Source organism: Tachypleus tridentatus, chromosome 13 (assembly GCF_004210375.1).
Source record: "Tachypleus tridentatus isolate NWPU-2018 chromosome 13, ASM421037v1, whole genome shotgun sequence".
Lineage (NCBI taxonomy): Eukaryota > Metazoa > Arthropoda > Merostomata > Xiphosura > Limulidae > Tachypleus > Tachypleus tridentatus.
The window spans coordinates 181,355,539-181,372,774 of record NC_134837.1 but is presented as its reverse complement, the minus strand read 5'-3'; the positions used below and the strand labels follow the sequence as shown (position 1 = coordinate 181,372,774).

At 31.6% G+C, this 17,236-nt stretch overlaps 1 pseudogene across 1 annotated transcript in view; it reads left to right on the top strand.

Annotated features, from left to right (window-relative positions):
• Positions 1 to 17,236, top strand: part of LOC143236393 (uncharacterized) — a 153,558-nt pseudogene that overhangs the window by 125,894 nt on the left and 10,428 nt on the right. Inside the window, exons 11-17 of the transcript XR_013019546.1 lie at positions 2,638 to 2,714; positions 3,688 to 3,792; positions 4,636 to 4,777; positions 6,089 to 6,230; positions 7,134 to 7,264; positions 12,996 to 13,124; positions 16,756 to 16,899. The product of XR_013019546.1 is annotated as an uncharacterized LOC143236393 (transcript). The remainder of the gene's footprint in view (positions 1 to 2,637; positions 2,715 to 3,687; positions 3,793 to 4,635; positions 4,778 to 6,088; positions 6,231 to 7,133; positions 7,265 to 12,995; positions 13,125 to 16,755; positions 16,900 to 17,236) is intronic.

Below are 17,236 nucleotides of genomic sequence, written 5' to 3'. Positions count from 1 at the left end.
GGATTGATCATCACATTATAATGTCCCCACACCTGAAAGGGTGAGCATGTTTGGTATGATGAGGATTTGAACCCCCCGACCCTAAGATTATGAGTCAAGTGCCTTAACCACCTGCCCATGCCAGACCTAGAGAGAGAGAGTAGAAAGTACATATAGAGAGAACTTCTAAAATGATATTTAAATAATGGAATATTATTAGCTTACCATTCTCTTCTTATTTTCCAACAATTCAGAAAACCACACAGTGAAAAGGCTAAATAACATTATGAAAGTAGATTATTAAAGTGAAAGGAATAATGATTGAACCAAAATTAGCATTTAAAATAAGAAAATCAATTAATCAGGACAGGAATAAACGTATGTTTGTCCCAACATAGAACATTGGTAATGGCTTGACTGCATTCTCTTTCTTATGTGCATACATCTTTCAAACCTTATAATCAAATAAACTGCTGTTGATACTACTAACATGTGATCTTTATATTGATCACATTGGCTTCAGATTAATGTAATAAAAAAAATAATTTACTTTTACTGTTTAGTTCTGGTGGTTTGGATGCCCAACTTGCAATCTTTTAATACTGACACCAAAACCCAACACAAAACTTGCTTACCTTTTCAGCCATTGTGTCATTATAATATGTCAGTCAGTCTAACTGTTCATTAGCAAAGAATAGACCAAAAGTTGGTGGTGATGACTAGCTGGCTTCCCTCTAGTTAACCACTTCAAAATTAGGGACAGATAGTGCAAATAAGTCCCCAAGTAGATTTATCCAAGATTCAGTGCAGACAATTATAGCCTGACTTTACTTATTTAGTGTTGTTCAGTTACTGTAATCTTACTGCACTCAATAACCCCTTATCTCTCCCCAAGTTTTCTGTGATGCAATAAATTATAATAACATCTTATACATTGTTCCTACCTACATTGTTAGTTAAAATTGATGCAGTCTTTCTTTGTATCCCATGTAAGTGGATTCCCTTCCCCATGTCTGATCTTTCATGATGTTTTTTTGATGTGATCAATTTTCAAAGTATTGAGCAGTTTATTAGAAGCTACTACTTCTGTTCCAAATTGCTTGATAAAAGACCTCTAACAAATAACATAAAAACATAAAATAGCATAGTACTAATTCAGTATGATGCTACCATGAAGAGTCATATCCACCCAAGAAGGATATAGGTGAGAGAAGCATTATAAACACCTAATCAAGAAGGCACTTGTGTTGAATAGGTACAGATCAAACAGACTACTAGAACACTCAATTAAATAAAATAACTGTTTATTTACATAGAAAATATATATATAAAAATAAGATGGATACAATAATATAAAATATAGACCCTGATGATCTTTGAATCTGTAGAGATACCCATTGCTTGCCTCAAAATCTGTGTTGCCATTCAGTCGGTTTGAGAATTTCTTTGTTTGTGCTTGAAGAACTGTGCATAACAAAGATATGCTTTCTGCTCTCTTCTGCATGAACGACACATACAGTGCCTTGCCTATCTTCACTGCTGTGTGAACCACATGTACAGTATCTATCTTTTCATGTTTGGCTTGCTGAACTCTCTTCTTTTTCTGGTCATCTTCATCCAATTTGCACAACAAAGAGTGTAGCTTTTCTTCATCTTCCAGCCTCACCCTGAGCATTGATTCTTTTGATAGAGAACTCAGTCTTCTTTTCTTCATTTCATTAATTATTGAATGTTTTCCATACATTGATTAAGGTTTTCCTCTTCCTTGATTCTGGTGACACACTTGTAAGTGTTGACATGTTGAACTTTTTATAAATGTTTTTTTTTTTTCAGTGTAAGTTCTAAGAATGCATAATGAGCTGATTATGTTGTAATGCTAGAGGTGGGTGGTTTACGAGACAAATAATACAATTTGCTAAAACATTCATCTTAAAAACAATTGATAATTTCATTGGATAACTAAAATCCTGCTTTAAACCTTCTGCAGTTAACAACATGACATCTGTATTTTGTTCTGACACTCAGTAGTATATTGGCTTCACCCTTGAACAATTCTTGAAACTTCTTGTCCTCTTTACAAAGTTTGAACCACTTCCTCTTAAATGACTTCACTTATGATCACACAGATGGACTTCTTTCTAGGTCCAATGATAGTCAGTAGTTTACTATGTTACTAAGAATAAAAGTGGCTAGAAACCCACCCCTGTGACTTTAAACCTGTCCTTGAAAAATCCTATGTTGATGACGTTTTGTTACTATTTTGACAGTCATGTAACATTTTCAAAATCCCTTCTTACCCTGCCAACATTCTAGAATCAAGCTCATATCTGAACTTGATATTCATTTACATCACTGAGCTCTGTACATAGGACTTTCCACTTTATTTTCTGACAGTGTGTAATGAACTAAACCCTCTGAAGCCATGTGATACTGAGCTAAGGAGCAGATGATGTTAAACATTTTGGAACAAAGGCACCATAACATTCTGTGTGAGAAAATGTTCTAACTGATGGCATTATGAGACAGTACTGTAAATAGTTTCATAGCTGTATCAAATAATAATAACTTAAAACCATACATGTGTATAACAAAGGAAAGCTAAAATTGAGTTATTTTAAAGATTTAGTAATAAAAATAAATAAATTATTTTTCTTTCAGATATTTCCTTGGAAGCATTTAGATAACTTGTACTTCAGAGATAGGAAATTTTCAATTGAAGTCCACAGTCCAAGAAGGTGGGTGGTGTAGTAAAATAACTTGCAAGAAAAAGTATAGTAGGGAAAGGTTTGAAATACAAAAACTTTGTGTTTACTGTTAGTTAAAAATTTTGAGGTTTTTTTTTTGTGGGGTGGATTTTTGCAGATAGTAATAGTTTAAGATCAGTTAGAATGTTAAGATTACGTGGAAAGTCTCATACATGCATTACCAATGAGAGAAACTGATATTTAAAAATAGTGTACTTTCTGTGGGATATATAATGTCTCTCGTTTCAAATTAATTAAATTCGTAAAAAAAAATTCTGTCAATCGTGTCTGTAAAAAGTGTTTATCTGAAAGGTCTTGTGGTTTGAGGAAATTGTGTGATTAATTTTTAGTCTAGGTTTAACTTACGAAATTAGAAATTATGTGGATATTTCATTATAAAATATTTTCATATCACATCTTAAATGATGTAGACTGTAACTGTCAGTAAAACAGGTGAGAGAACTGCTTAGAGCATGTTTCCAATTTATAGACAGAAAAGGCATTAACACCAGAAGGCTATTGGATAAATTGTTGTTTCTTTTATATGATGTTTGATTTCTTCGTTTTCTGAATAAAACATTAACATTTCCTCAGTTCATTTTGTCCTTCTAACAAAATCTAGTTTGAATTTGGTTGTAGAATTTATAATTAAGAAAAGGTAATTTCAGACATTACTTCCGAGGGTGGGAACACAGCTATGCACATGTGAACAATTGTGTGTTTTCTATGATTGTGTACATGACGTACATACGAGTTTTTATAATTATCATGGAAGCAGGAAAAAAAGTGTAAATTTGAGATTGGACAAATGAAAAGTAGAATGGTAATGAAAATCCCTTGTATAATATAACTTCTTGGTGTACCTTATGTCCAGTTGTAGCTTGGCTGTCTGCCTGTCTCTTTAAATGTGACATTTAATCAAACATAAGCTTAAGGCTGATTCGCGTTTTCTGTCTATATCTAGAGTGGTGCATACTCTAAGCAGTTTTAACCTGTATGAGGATGCCATTGAAGAACCTTTGGAAGACTTGGATGAACTCTCAGATGCAATAACTGATCCCACAACACAGTAAGTTTATCAATGTCGCACACTTCCCGCCATTTATCTCAATTTATTATTTTTCTATTCTAAAGGTAAAAAGCTTTTATTCTTTTACTTCTGCGTGTCATATAATTGGTTAATTGGATGCTTAGAAAGCAATGATTAAATTAGTGTTCTCAGCATTTGATACATTTCATATCCATTTGTTGAGATCATATTAGAATATGAAAGGATAAAATGTTTACCATATTATAATAGGAAAGGATAAAATGTTTACCATATTATAATAGGAAAGGAATAACTATTTAGTTAATTAGAATAATATCAAATGTTTAGTTAATTAGAATTAAATATCATCTGTGAGTTATTGTTGCTCTATCAAATGATGTAATACTGATTCTGTTAAACAGACATGTGTCAAAGAATCTATACAAAGAAAAGATATTTATTAGCAGGGAAGGTTAGTGTGAAATATTTTTAAAGTATATCTGTTCCTTGTGATGAAACAATGTAACTCCAAGCGTCTGTATCTATGAGACTGCATCTTTTATATTCTGAACAAGATCTTGGAGGTATAGAATTGGACTTAGAGAACATGGAGAAATACAAGTGAATATTATCTGTTTGATATTGCATTATTAAAAAAAACTATAAGAGAACTATGCACCCAAAAATGATTTTTGATCTTGCTCTTGGTCTATTTTTAATCTAAGCATCTTTAAATGACATTTTTATTATCATGACTCACATGATTTGTTTCATACTAAAAATGTAAAAGAGGTTTTGTCCTTTTTCTTTTTAGTTTATTCAGTTTATTAACTTGTGCATAAAAAGTTCAAATTTGTTTTCTTTCTTTGTCTTCTCCTTTAGAGTCTCCGTAAGTAGACGCACATTTGGTCCTGGGAATGTTACAGTTTATGTTTGGTTTGCAGTGAACCAAGCTCTTACTAAATGCATTTGGTCAATGGCTGTAGCTCAACACCAGTTTTATCTGGACAAGAAACACTGCAAAGTAAGCTTTGCTAAGTATGTCTTTTTCTTCTAACTTTTTTCACTCCCATGGGCATGTGTGCCTCCTCCTGCTAATGCTATGAAGAGTGGGTCTTCTGCTTCAAATTTCCCAAATTTTATCATTTTTAAGTTTCAGATAAGTAATGAAAATATTAATTAATTTTTTTTTTGTATGTACATAAAAATCAAAATGGCGTTGGGGAGGTCTTCTGTAAATCAGACAGTGAAAGGGTTAATGTAATATTGTAAGTAATTTGTTTGGACAAGAAACGCATCAAAGTTGGCTTGATAACCATTTAAATATTACGTTGCATGCGTTTTGTTTGGACAAGGAACATGATTAATTCACTTTGATTGTCTGTTAAACTGCACCATTTAATGACTTATAATTATGAAAGCAATGGTTCTGTTTTGGATTCAGAATTTATCTAAAAATTAATTCCCTCTTTTAAAATAAAATTGTAATTTGATTCAATGAATATTAATAGTGATTTTCTGTATTGGGTTTTACCATTAAAATTATCAGTCACTTTCTCACCAAAGGTTGTGTTACTTGTCTGACAGCTAGATTTTGACAGATACCCAAGATTAATATTATTATCACGAACTGCACTAACAGAAGTAAAAAGGGATATTAGCACTCTTAGTATTCATTAAGGAGCCCACAAATTCTAGAGCAGAAGGGACATTTGCTCCTCTAGTAATAGTGACCAAGGAGCCCCCCCCCCCCAGTTCTAGTAAAATCGCAGGATTTAATAAGTGTAATGATATAAGTAACACAGCTAAGTCAGTCATTAACTGTAGCGTGTAACATCATAGTCACTCGTGAAATCTGTCATACTAGCCATTGTAATAACATTTTTGTTTCTTTTTATTGGAAAAATGGGGAGAGGGGGGAATGTATCTTGAATACCCTGTTAATCATCTGTGACTGCCTTGAGCATTGCAACCAGTCATTCTGAAACAACTGTTCTCTATTGTGTAGTTTAGAATTTGTAATGAAAAAGAATTACAGAATATTTGGAATAGTAGTTTGTGTTTAAGAAAGTGGGTTGTATATGATGCAATAATAAATAAAGGTTGAAGAAACTTTAAAAAACTGGAGGAAATATATGTTTCAAGAAGTCATAAAAATAAGGAAAATGTTAAATAAACTAAGTGATGTTGCGATGACATGAAGTATTTACCTAGAAACACTTGCATGGTGTCGTAGAGAGATTGCATTGCATTTTTTATTTGAATTAATTGATCACCAATAGAAATTAATTTTTCACCTAAAATATTTCTCCTTTCACGATTTCTCTTTCTGTAGAGTCGAATAAGCATCGTTCGTAGCCTTGGTGAGATAGCAAATGACCTGTCACGTAGTGTACATTCCTTGTCTTCAGCTAGTTCATCATCTAACTTGAGTCATAGTGCTAGTCTACACAGTCTTTCAAGTCTCAAAATGGATGGTGAGTTTAACCTCTGTTATGCATCTCAGAATGGCTGGTATGTGTATTAATACTTTTGTTGATAAGGAGAGAACAACGTTTTGAACTTCCTAGGGCACCAAGAATTAACCTCTGTTAAATTCATTACTGGTCTTTCTGTTTTTTTATTTCAAAAACTTCATAAATAACATAAGTGATCATGATAATTTAGTTACCATAGTGATAATAAAATACACAACTCACACTTTTTTTTTCTTCTAAAGTAAATGCATTTAATACCATTTTAATACAATCTGTTTGTTACACAACTACATAAGTTGAAAGTTGTTTTAAGTAACATAAATAAACTTTATAACAACAAAACCTCTGTACATATTTTGTTCCAACTTTAGGTTCCACTGGAAATTTGTCATGAAAAAATCTAACTTGATGTTTCAGTTTTAGTTTTGTATTTCACGTCTAATGACAACAATTTTTAATAAGGTGTTATAGTAAAAAAATGATCTTTATTATGCTGTACATCTGTTAATTAGATAATGTCATGAGATTTCTAAGTCATCAGTAAAATAGAAATCTTCCTACTTTTATTTTATTAGTGTCTTAGACCATTGTTAAAGTAATCTCATTTAGTTCTGTGATTAAGAAAAATAGCTTAAGTGAAATTTTTGAAATTTATATAGAAAGAATAGTTTATTATAATATGTAATGTTTTTTCTGATCAATAGAAATTCTTTAGTTGTTTTTTTCTTATGATGTTGCACTGTAGGAAGTTGGGTGATTTTATTGAACTGGGCATGTTAATTGCTTTTGAAGTTTTAGTGTAATTAGGCTGTAAACTGTATTTTGAGTTGTCTCTCGTCTCTACATTTCACATATTTCTGTAATATGTTTGAGTATTTCCGGATTGTTTTTTGTTTTATGCAGGTGAACAGAGCAAAGAAGTTGAGTTGTTTAAACAAGATATGTTGGCTGTGTTAAAGGCTAGAAAAGAAGCCCTGGAAGAGGCCTTGAAGAAGAAGAAGGAAGATCTCAGAATCCTCTGCATAAAAGAAGGAGTGAGAGTTTTTTCTTCATTTTTCAACATGCATGCATATTGAACAAGTAGAGTTAAATTCTAATGTATTGAAACTAAACGTAATAATTAACAAAGTTTAATCTGACAAACAAGAGCCCAAACAGATTGTAGTCCTAATGAATTTCATAAACCTCTAAAGAGACAAAAAATGAGTTTATTAGCCCATCAAGGATGTCCCTTCTAGCTCCCAACTATAGTCACCCCTTATTACTTATACTTATGTATTCATCCAAGCTTTTCTTGAACTTGGTACAATTTTCTGCCTCCATCATTGCTGAAGGCAGCTCATTTCCAGAGCCAACCACCCTGTTTGAAAAGTAATATACTGTCTAAACTGCAGACAACTTCTACACCACCAACATTTGAATTTATAACCCCTTGTCCTATTGTTTTCACTGCTATATACAATATATTTGATGAATCTATATTGTCAATATCCATAATAATCTTAAACACCTCAGTCAAATCCTCTCTGACCCTTCTCCTCTCCAGAGAAAACAAGTTTAGAGATTTTAGTATGTCCTCTTAGGACAATCCCAACATCCCAGGTATTATCCTAGTGGCTCTTTTCTGAATATTATTCAACATTTCAATGTCCTCTTTAGGAAGAGAGTCCAAACTGGACACAGTACTCTAAATGAGATCTTACAAGAGATCTATACAATTAAACAGTATCCATTGTCATGTATTCATTATTTCTATAGATGCTACCCAAAATCCTATTAGCCCTATTGCTAGCTACAGTAAAGATGACTTAAGTGATTTTTGGTCACAACACCAAGATAGTTTTCTTCAACCTCAGTATTTAATGTATTCCCATTTAAATTGTAACAGTAATATGAACTGTGAAAACCTACATGAATAACTTTACATTTTTGATAGTTAAACATCATCTGCCACATATTAGCCCACTACATCAAATGATATAAACTTTAAATCTGCAGAATCTCTGATCTGGTTAGTCAGTCCAAAAATGTTAATGTCATCTACAAACTTCAAGATTTTGTTGATCATTCTACTCAATATCATTAATATAAATTAGAAACAGCAAAGGACCCAGCAGAGAGCCCTGAGGAACCACTTGCAACAATGATTTAGTCAGGGTAACTTCATTTATTATTATTCTTTGCATTCTACTCTCCAGCCAATTTTCAATCCAATTTAATAATATTTTCCCCATACCCACAGATTTACTTTTTGTGACAAGCCTTTTGTGAAGCATCTGATCAAACACTTCCTGAAAATCAAGATAAACCATATCCACAATATTTCCTTCATCAACTCTTCCAATAACATCGAATAATGTCAAAAGATTTGTTGAACAAGACTTTCCCTTAATGAAACCATGCTGGTTATTTGACGCTATCAAATTGTTTTCACCCTTTCATAACAGGTCACAAATCAAAGGCTATGTCATCATGTTTCTTGATGTGCATTTAATATTTTATTGAACTACTATTTTATGAATTTATGTCAGTAACTTTAGAATCAAAATGTATATTATAATTTAAAGTTTAATATTATACATGAGTTAATTTCTTAATTTAAAAGTACATATTAAAAGATCACACTTAAATAAAGATTTTAGTGAATCACATGGTATGTTTGAATGCAGCACTGTTTATCATTAGATGTTTCTGATGTCAAAATAATAAGTTTGTAGTTTCATACAAATTAGGAACTCAAATTGCTCATGTTAACAAGTTAGAATATAAACAAGAATCTCATATCTTTTTATTTTTGCAGAGATATGGCTTATGTACTGAATCAAACATAGTGGCCCTGTTCACCTCTTCCAATTTTTGGAAATGGCCTCTTATATAGATTCAGTTCAATATATGAAGTGAACAGCAAATCGACAGCTTAGAATGTTCCCCTAGTGGTTTTTTCAGTCCTTTTAATCTATGAAAAGATTACCATATTCTTTTAATCGAAGTTTTCATGAAGTGTCTTTAGTCTGCTCAAAGTTTCATCTTTTTTAAGATCTAAATACATCTTAGTTACTAATTCCAAGGTATCAGTGCAGTTATTTATGATTTCTTGGTTATTCAACTGTATATATAAAACCTAAAAAACATTTTGTTTGATATTCTCCAGTTGCAAAATTTTAAAAGTCTTAGCAACCTCTGTGCAGCAGCAACTGATTCAAAGGTTATAGCAAGAAGAAATAATTGTTTGCTTTACTTCATGATTTATTGTTCCATATTTTAAGAAAAAAAAATAGTATAACAATTTATTTATAAATTGTAATAATCTATATATAAAATGTATAATAAATGATATGTCACTATATATTACAAAGTACTAACTTACTAAAACACAGCCAAGACATGGAAGACAAGAGGTCAGTTTTATATTACTGGATATGTGACCTGAAGGCACGTGCACCACATAAGTGTAAGTTATGTAATATCAGCTAGGCATGACTGAAAGGTCAATATAATAAAAAATAATAAATGTGTATCCATATATAGCATTATGAGACTTAAACTACTTAGACTAATCATTTGTATTTTTGTGTTATAATATGTAGTCATTCTAGCACACAAAAAACATAATTTTATTTATTTACATTTTTTTTATGATGGTTACAAGGTTGGTCAAGTGGCAGATCCCCACATAGTTAGAATATAGAAAATAGCATAAAATATAAACTCTCATTGAAAACAAACATTTGAAATGTATAAGGAAGATGTGGGAATTGTGCAAATAATATTTGAGATTTTTGAGATGAAGAATATTTTCCTTAATCATAACATGAAATCACTTTGCACTCAGACTAGTAATGAAACACTCTGTTTTCACAAACAAAATTTTAGTAAAAATATTTTGTTAGAAAATATGATTTTTTGTGTACAAAAGAACTTATAATCTTTACTAAAAGTCTACTAAATTTTATGAAGATACACATGCTGTATCAAAAGTTATAGTGCAAGTAGTTTGCAAACGAGTAGACAAACTTGTATATTATACTGAGCCCATCACAAAAGGGTTAAGTGACTCTTCAATGCATCTCTGATCACACCCTCGAAAACCTTTCCAACTACTGATATAACTGGCCTATAACTGCCTATACAATATTTATCACGTTCTTTAAATATTGTACTAACAGTAGCCAACATTCAATTTTCTAATACTCTTCCACTACTCAATAATTTATAAAAAACATTAATTGGCAGTTCAGAAATAAAACCTTTTAAAGTTCATTTAAAACTCTAGGATAAAAGTTGTCTGATCCAGGGAATTTTTCAATTTTTAGGTTTTCCAACATGTACAATTTCAGAATTTAAAATATCTGTTACATCAATGTTTTCTGCATACATTAAGTCCTGTGGTTGATAGTACTTGTATCTTCCTTCATAAAAACTGAAGAGAACATATAATGTACTAAGTCTATCATCTTGTAATCTTCCAAGGTCAGCTCCCCACTATCATTTTCAAGATGCTAAACCCCCATTCTAATAATTTATTTACCAATCATATACATAAATAATTCCTCATTGTTTGATTTAACTCTTTCAGCCGGTCCTTTTCCATATGTAGTTTCACTGTTTTAACTTCCTCTCTAGATTTCCTGTAGTCCTCCATGTGATTATTATTTCCATACTGGTTTATTCTGCTCTATTGCCATTTTTTTTCTGTAGGTAATATTTATGTTTTGTATACAAATCAATTGTTCCATAAATGTTTCCCACATCTGTTCAAGGTCCCCCCCCAACTCTTTAGTCCAATTCACAGAAACCTATCATGTCTCATTCCATCAAAAATTACTTTCTGAAAATTGAAATCAGTGTGGTCTTCATCTTTAATTCTACATATAGTAATATTCCTCACCAATAAAATGATTGTCACTGGTATTTAAATGGAACTTCCTCTCTTGTAGGTACCATAGGTGTATAAAAGTGTCTTGAACAATTACCAAAAACCTATCCCCCCCCACTGTAAACTCAGTTTTTCCAGTCAATACCCCTCCTCAAATCTTCCATAATAACATTTTCAGCTACCATTCTGATTACATTATACAGTTTCTCATCAATTCTGACCTTGTGGTCTGTAAGAAATCCCAATTACAATATTTTTCCTTTTATATCCACTAACCCTAACCAAAATCACTACTTCAATGCTGTTTTCTTTATGTTATAACTTAACAGGACAGTTCACTTCTCACATATAAAGCTACTCCTTCTATCTTTTCTCAATCCTCTATCTATATTAAAATCTGTAGTGTGGTACTTCAGAAATTGTCTATCATCAAAATTGTTTAAATCCAACCGAGTCTTGGTGATGCTGATAACATCAAAGTCCTCAGTTTCTGCAACTGCTTTGAACTCGTCAATTTTATTTCTAATACTTCTAGTATTACAATAGTAACAATTAAACATAGATTTTAAGATATGTTCATCTTTTATGCCCATTGTGCATGTTTTCCTGTAAATTATATTTCCTGTTGTACTAGTTTTAAAATATATCACTACAGCTGGATTAATAGCCCTTGCTAACATGTTAGCCTCTGCCTTGTTTTTAAGTGTAAGCCATCCATTCCAAAAACATTAATTCTCCCATTAAAATTATTCTGCAAATCCAACTAGTCTATTTGCTTATCCCCACATGTTAATCTAAGCCTAGCATTCAATTCTAGTGACCTACTTGGTATCTCATCCCACAGTTTTTTTCTTTGCAATATCCCTGACAAAATCAAGCTATGATATCTTTCTTTAAATGCCTTTATTGATATATTATACTTATCAATAAACTCCTTAAATCTATCTTTCCTTACATCATTAGCCTTAATATGTACCATTAAAACTACAATGATACTAGCTCCCTTAACTATCTCTCTAGTTCTATCAGTTTTATCCCATACCCCAACTCCTGGATAAAATAAGTGTATTCTTTTCCTTCTATTTACTTCACATACTACTCAGTTTATATGCCTAACTAGAGAGTCACCAACAATTATAATATTATTATCCTTTACACTTAACACCCCTTGTGATCCCATCTGTTTCCCTTACCTGCTTCCCCTTATCACTAGCAAGTGCTTCGAACTAGTTGCTCACGTCTTTTCAAAGCTGAAATATCGTTAAGAACGATTACAAGAAAACCAAAACTTAAAGTAGCATGGGCTTTACAACAAATTCACAATGAGCTGCCACTAAGGTATGCTTGGACTTGTATTTTATAGATGAGTATGAATTAACATAATTAAATTAAATTTGTTAGATTTTCATAAATATTAAATTTTAAGCCAGACTGAGATAGTTTTGTATTAGATCTTGCTGTTATATTTATTTGAATATTTTAACAATAGTCTCTGGCAACTGAAGGTATCTGTTAACTTTCTCAAATATTTCTGACTTCAGTACCTCATGAGGTATGCTATAAATACAGTTTTAGGAAGCTGTGAGAAACATTTGTTCATAAGTGTAATATGAAACCTGACATTTCATTATAAATGTAGCTAAAATAAGTTATTGCTTTTGAAATTTTGAGTAAGAGACGATAAAGTGAAATTAAGATAAACAGAGTTAATTTATAACTTGTATCTCATATTGATTATAATACCTTTTAACAAAATGAACACAGTAGATCTGAAATCTAACCTGTTCAGAAATTTACTGGCTGTGTTTCAAAAAGCAGTTTTTCTTTATTTTATTTTTTTGTTTTTTTACTTGGAAGGAAAATCTATATATTATAATATTGATATTCAGGAACTAACAGGAGAGCTACCACCTGAAATACCACTTGCCCCCGGAGAACTTCCACCCACGGTGAAGCATAGAACAGTACAGACGTTCACTGACATTGATAAGCTGCTTCACAAAGTTAAATCTAAAGAGGTAAGTTTATTATTGTTTTCTTAACCCTTCTATGATTTCTTACAATGTAAGTAGGTATGTAATCCTTGTGAAAGTTTTTTATAAAGGTGAAATGAAATAGTTTTAAATTTGTCTATCATGATTCTAAGATTATATAGTTTTAGAAAAATAAGACATTTAATTTAGATTTTTTCTACTATTTATGATAAGATGATTTATTTAACTTAGTTATATGCACTCAGACTCTAGTTCACATGCAATGTGATTTTCATTTTGAGTATAGAAATACTATTTATTATGTATTCATATTTCATTTGCATAAGCTCTAGAACCTTCTAAAATAACATAAAACGTTTAAGGTAAATATTGATATTTTATTTTCCATTTTCTCTACTATATTTAACTCTGTTAACATCAACATACAGTGTAATAAAACCTTTAAGATTAGATGCAGCTATGCCAACCTGTTTCTGCCAATGTGACCCTGTGTTTATTATGGGGGAAAGGTCATCCACAAACTCTTTCACTCTGCTTATGCACATGAATAACACCATCTTGCTTAGACATTTCCACAAGTCAAACTATATAGAGTTAAATGTATGCAGTAATAACATTTTCAAATATGCTTTTATAAACACAAAATAATTCATAACGAATTCAAATACAACCATAAAACCTAAATGCAGTCTGTTTAGAATACTAATTCACATAAGGCAAGAAACACAGCCAAACACTAGGTACACTTGAAGAGAACAATAGGCAAAACTTCTTTTCTATATCATGCTACAAATCTATACACTGGTAGATGTTTCTTCATGATATAACTGAATAGTGTGAAATTGGTTGTAAGTATGTCATTCAACTTCAAACAGTCATCTAGCAACACAGCTTTGACTTTGCAAGTGTGCATTGCTGATCTTAAGCTTAGAAATATTAGAAGGTAAATTCTTGGAAATTTTCCAAATGCTAATGAAAGACAGGTATAACTTTAATTTGACTTTATATGCCAACAGTCTTTAGTCTGTTTTTATAATAGAAAAGTTTGGACTTGGAAACCACAAGCAGATCACACGACAGCAAACCTGCAGTTCTAAAATGTTTCTTTTCGAAATAAAAGAATAAACCTTAGATAAAGTTTTAAGTTATACTTGATAATAGTAATTTAATTAATATACATTCATGTTAAAGTGGTTTAATTAAACTTTGAATGTAACTCAGTAACATGAACAGAAGGGGTTTAAATATGGCATTTTCATTATAGGATTAAGTCTGTTTATATGGTTTAAATTACTTTCTGAAATACAGTAGACCTTGTATGTGTTTGGTATCTAGAGTAAGAAGTTAAAATATGATTTGGAGTCTAGAGTTTAGTTTGATTTGGAGTTTCTATGCACAAAGTAGCATAGTCTGTTTATTTGTGTGTCAGATAGTTGCTTATCATTTCTTTTTTTTTATGATTAAAAAAAGCTAAAGTGTACAAGATAAAAAAACAGAACAGTTTTCCTGTATAATTTTAGTATATTAAATGAAATCAAAACATTCCATGAACCATAAAAACTTTAAAATGTGGCTGGCCTGGAAAGTTTCATAATTGACAATGACTGTCCAATATCCAAGGGATATCATAATCAAGAATGTATCTAGTGGTTCTATCACTACACTGAGGAAAAGAAAGAAATATGTTCAACTGGGGCTGACTTGCATCTCTGCTCTTACATACTGGTTGATTGCTTCTTTCTTACAGAAGACTATTAATAATAAACCTATTGCAGATGAAAAGCTTTGCAAGGACAACTTCCTCCCTTTGATTCCAATGTAAACTCAATAGCCAATCATTAATACAGGTTTTGCATTACACACTCCAAATCACGTGCCTTGATGACCATCCTGAAGTTCAAATATGGAATAGGCAAAGATTTAATGTCACCAGTGTTAGTTTGGCTATGGTGTGAGCAATCCCCTTCCCTTAGATTCCACTATGGACAGAAATCCAGAAAAACTGTCTAATGACAACTAATAGTGATGATATGACTTGGTGAGAACTAACATTAAGTTATTCTACGGACTTCAAAGAACTAAGTTAATTTGTACAGATGATACAGCTAGTGCATTGATTCTAAGTAATTCAGCCTTTGTATACTCAACTTGAAGCTACTTTGTGCATAAAATAAAGGTAAACTATTTTTGTTAAAAGAGAAGTTATAAGAACTTTGTTTCAACAACTACCATAATTTCTGCCCCACCTAAATGGAGCCAGAGATTAGGGTGCAGTTTCTAAAAATGACAAATTTATGCAAATTATTTTAGATAAAGTAAATTTTAAAATTTTTGCAGTTGTCCACTCACATAGCTTATTGAAGGCAGTTTGGACCTGCCATTTAATGTCCTTCATATTTGATGACTAACAGGAAGCTCTTATATGATGGTATTGATCTTAATATTAAAAAGTACAGCTGTTAGGTACTCTAAACACTTGTAAGAAATATTGGAATAATGTTTATCTTTTGCAGATTTGGAATTACTTCTGCTAAAAATGTATGAGTAAAATAAATAAATGGCCACCCATTTCCATATGAACTAAAATCCTGTAAAAATCCAAAGCTTTGTGTAGCATCATGAGTCTACTTAAAATAAAGCAACAAGATGTTCCTTCTTTAGAAGAGCTTTTTTTTATTCATGTTTTTAGTCAAATCAGATGATCCAAGGTGGATCACTGCTTGGAGAATAGGATGATGGATACAAGAAACCAAACAAGATGATCATTAACCATCTTTTCTGGTACCTTACATGGACAGGTAGTCAAACCAAATAGGTGTATAATTAGCAAAAATCTTGGGATCCTTTCTGGACTTAGGAAGGAAGGATGACATTACCAGAATTCCACAAAGCTGGAAACTTCTCCTATCAAATCCAGTTACAAAGAACAAGACGACCAACAGAGGTGGGAAAGAGAAGAGGTATTATCTCATACTGGATGTCATATACTCAACTGACACATTAACAAAACTGCTGTAGAGCAAAGTTAAGTTTCACCAGAATGAATAGTCAGTTATAATCATAAATACAACCATGAAAAAAAGATATTTTTTTAGCTCATGTTTTGATGCTAAAGAAAGCAGTGTAACAGCTGGGGAGGTACTTGAGTGGTTGGAGAAACACTCCCAAGGGTCTTAGGAACAGTAAATCAGCAGATTTCAAAGGTATTCAAATAATAACTCTCGGACAGTCCACTCACTTATATTATCTTTATCACACTTTGAGAGACATTTAGGTTGAATAAATATGTCATTAGACAGAAGCATGTTCGTGCTGTTTTGTGATGCATCCAAACAACTTTAAAAGTTTCACAGTAATTAGAGGCAGTATTAAAACCAAGAAGTTCACATTGTACTTTTCTTCATAGGTAGCTCATGTTTTAATAAATATGCATTGGTAAGCCACAGTAGCATGAAGGAGAAATGTATATAGATTCAGGAAGTAAAAATTATTTTTCTAAACGTCTAACAATGTCCAACTTTTAGGTACTTAGCAAGCTGTGGTGAAACTATACACATGCTCTGAAAGTACTATGGTAATCAAGCATATTCCAAGATGTGCAAGAATACATTTTCTGCATTTCATTATAACTTGTTTTTATCTGTCTTCTCAATAGGAGGAAGCAGTTGGGAAGCTTGAACTACAATATGAAATCCAGAGCAAAATCACCAATGCAGCATTACAGCTAGCTAATGATTTTAGTGCAAAAAAGACAGTAAGGAAACAGAGAAGAACAGCATACCAAGAAGCCCAAACCAAGGTTAAAACTACGAGTCCTTAATATTTAGTACAGTCTATGTTGTGCAGTTATTTCTGCTGTTAGTAAAACACCAATTATACACATTAATAATCAATATGAAATATTTGTAAGGTTGTTATTCATTTATAATTCTTTTAATATATAAATTTAAACAGATGGCACTGTTGAAACTCGTTAACACAGTTATTTGTTAGCAACAGTAAAACTGTTAAAGTAAATAGTTGTATATGTAATATAGTATGATGTTGGTAACATTTTTGCTTTTCTCTATTTTTCCTCTCTAAAATCAAAAGCATATTTGGCTAATGTAATATGCAGATGTTTTATGCATGCATGT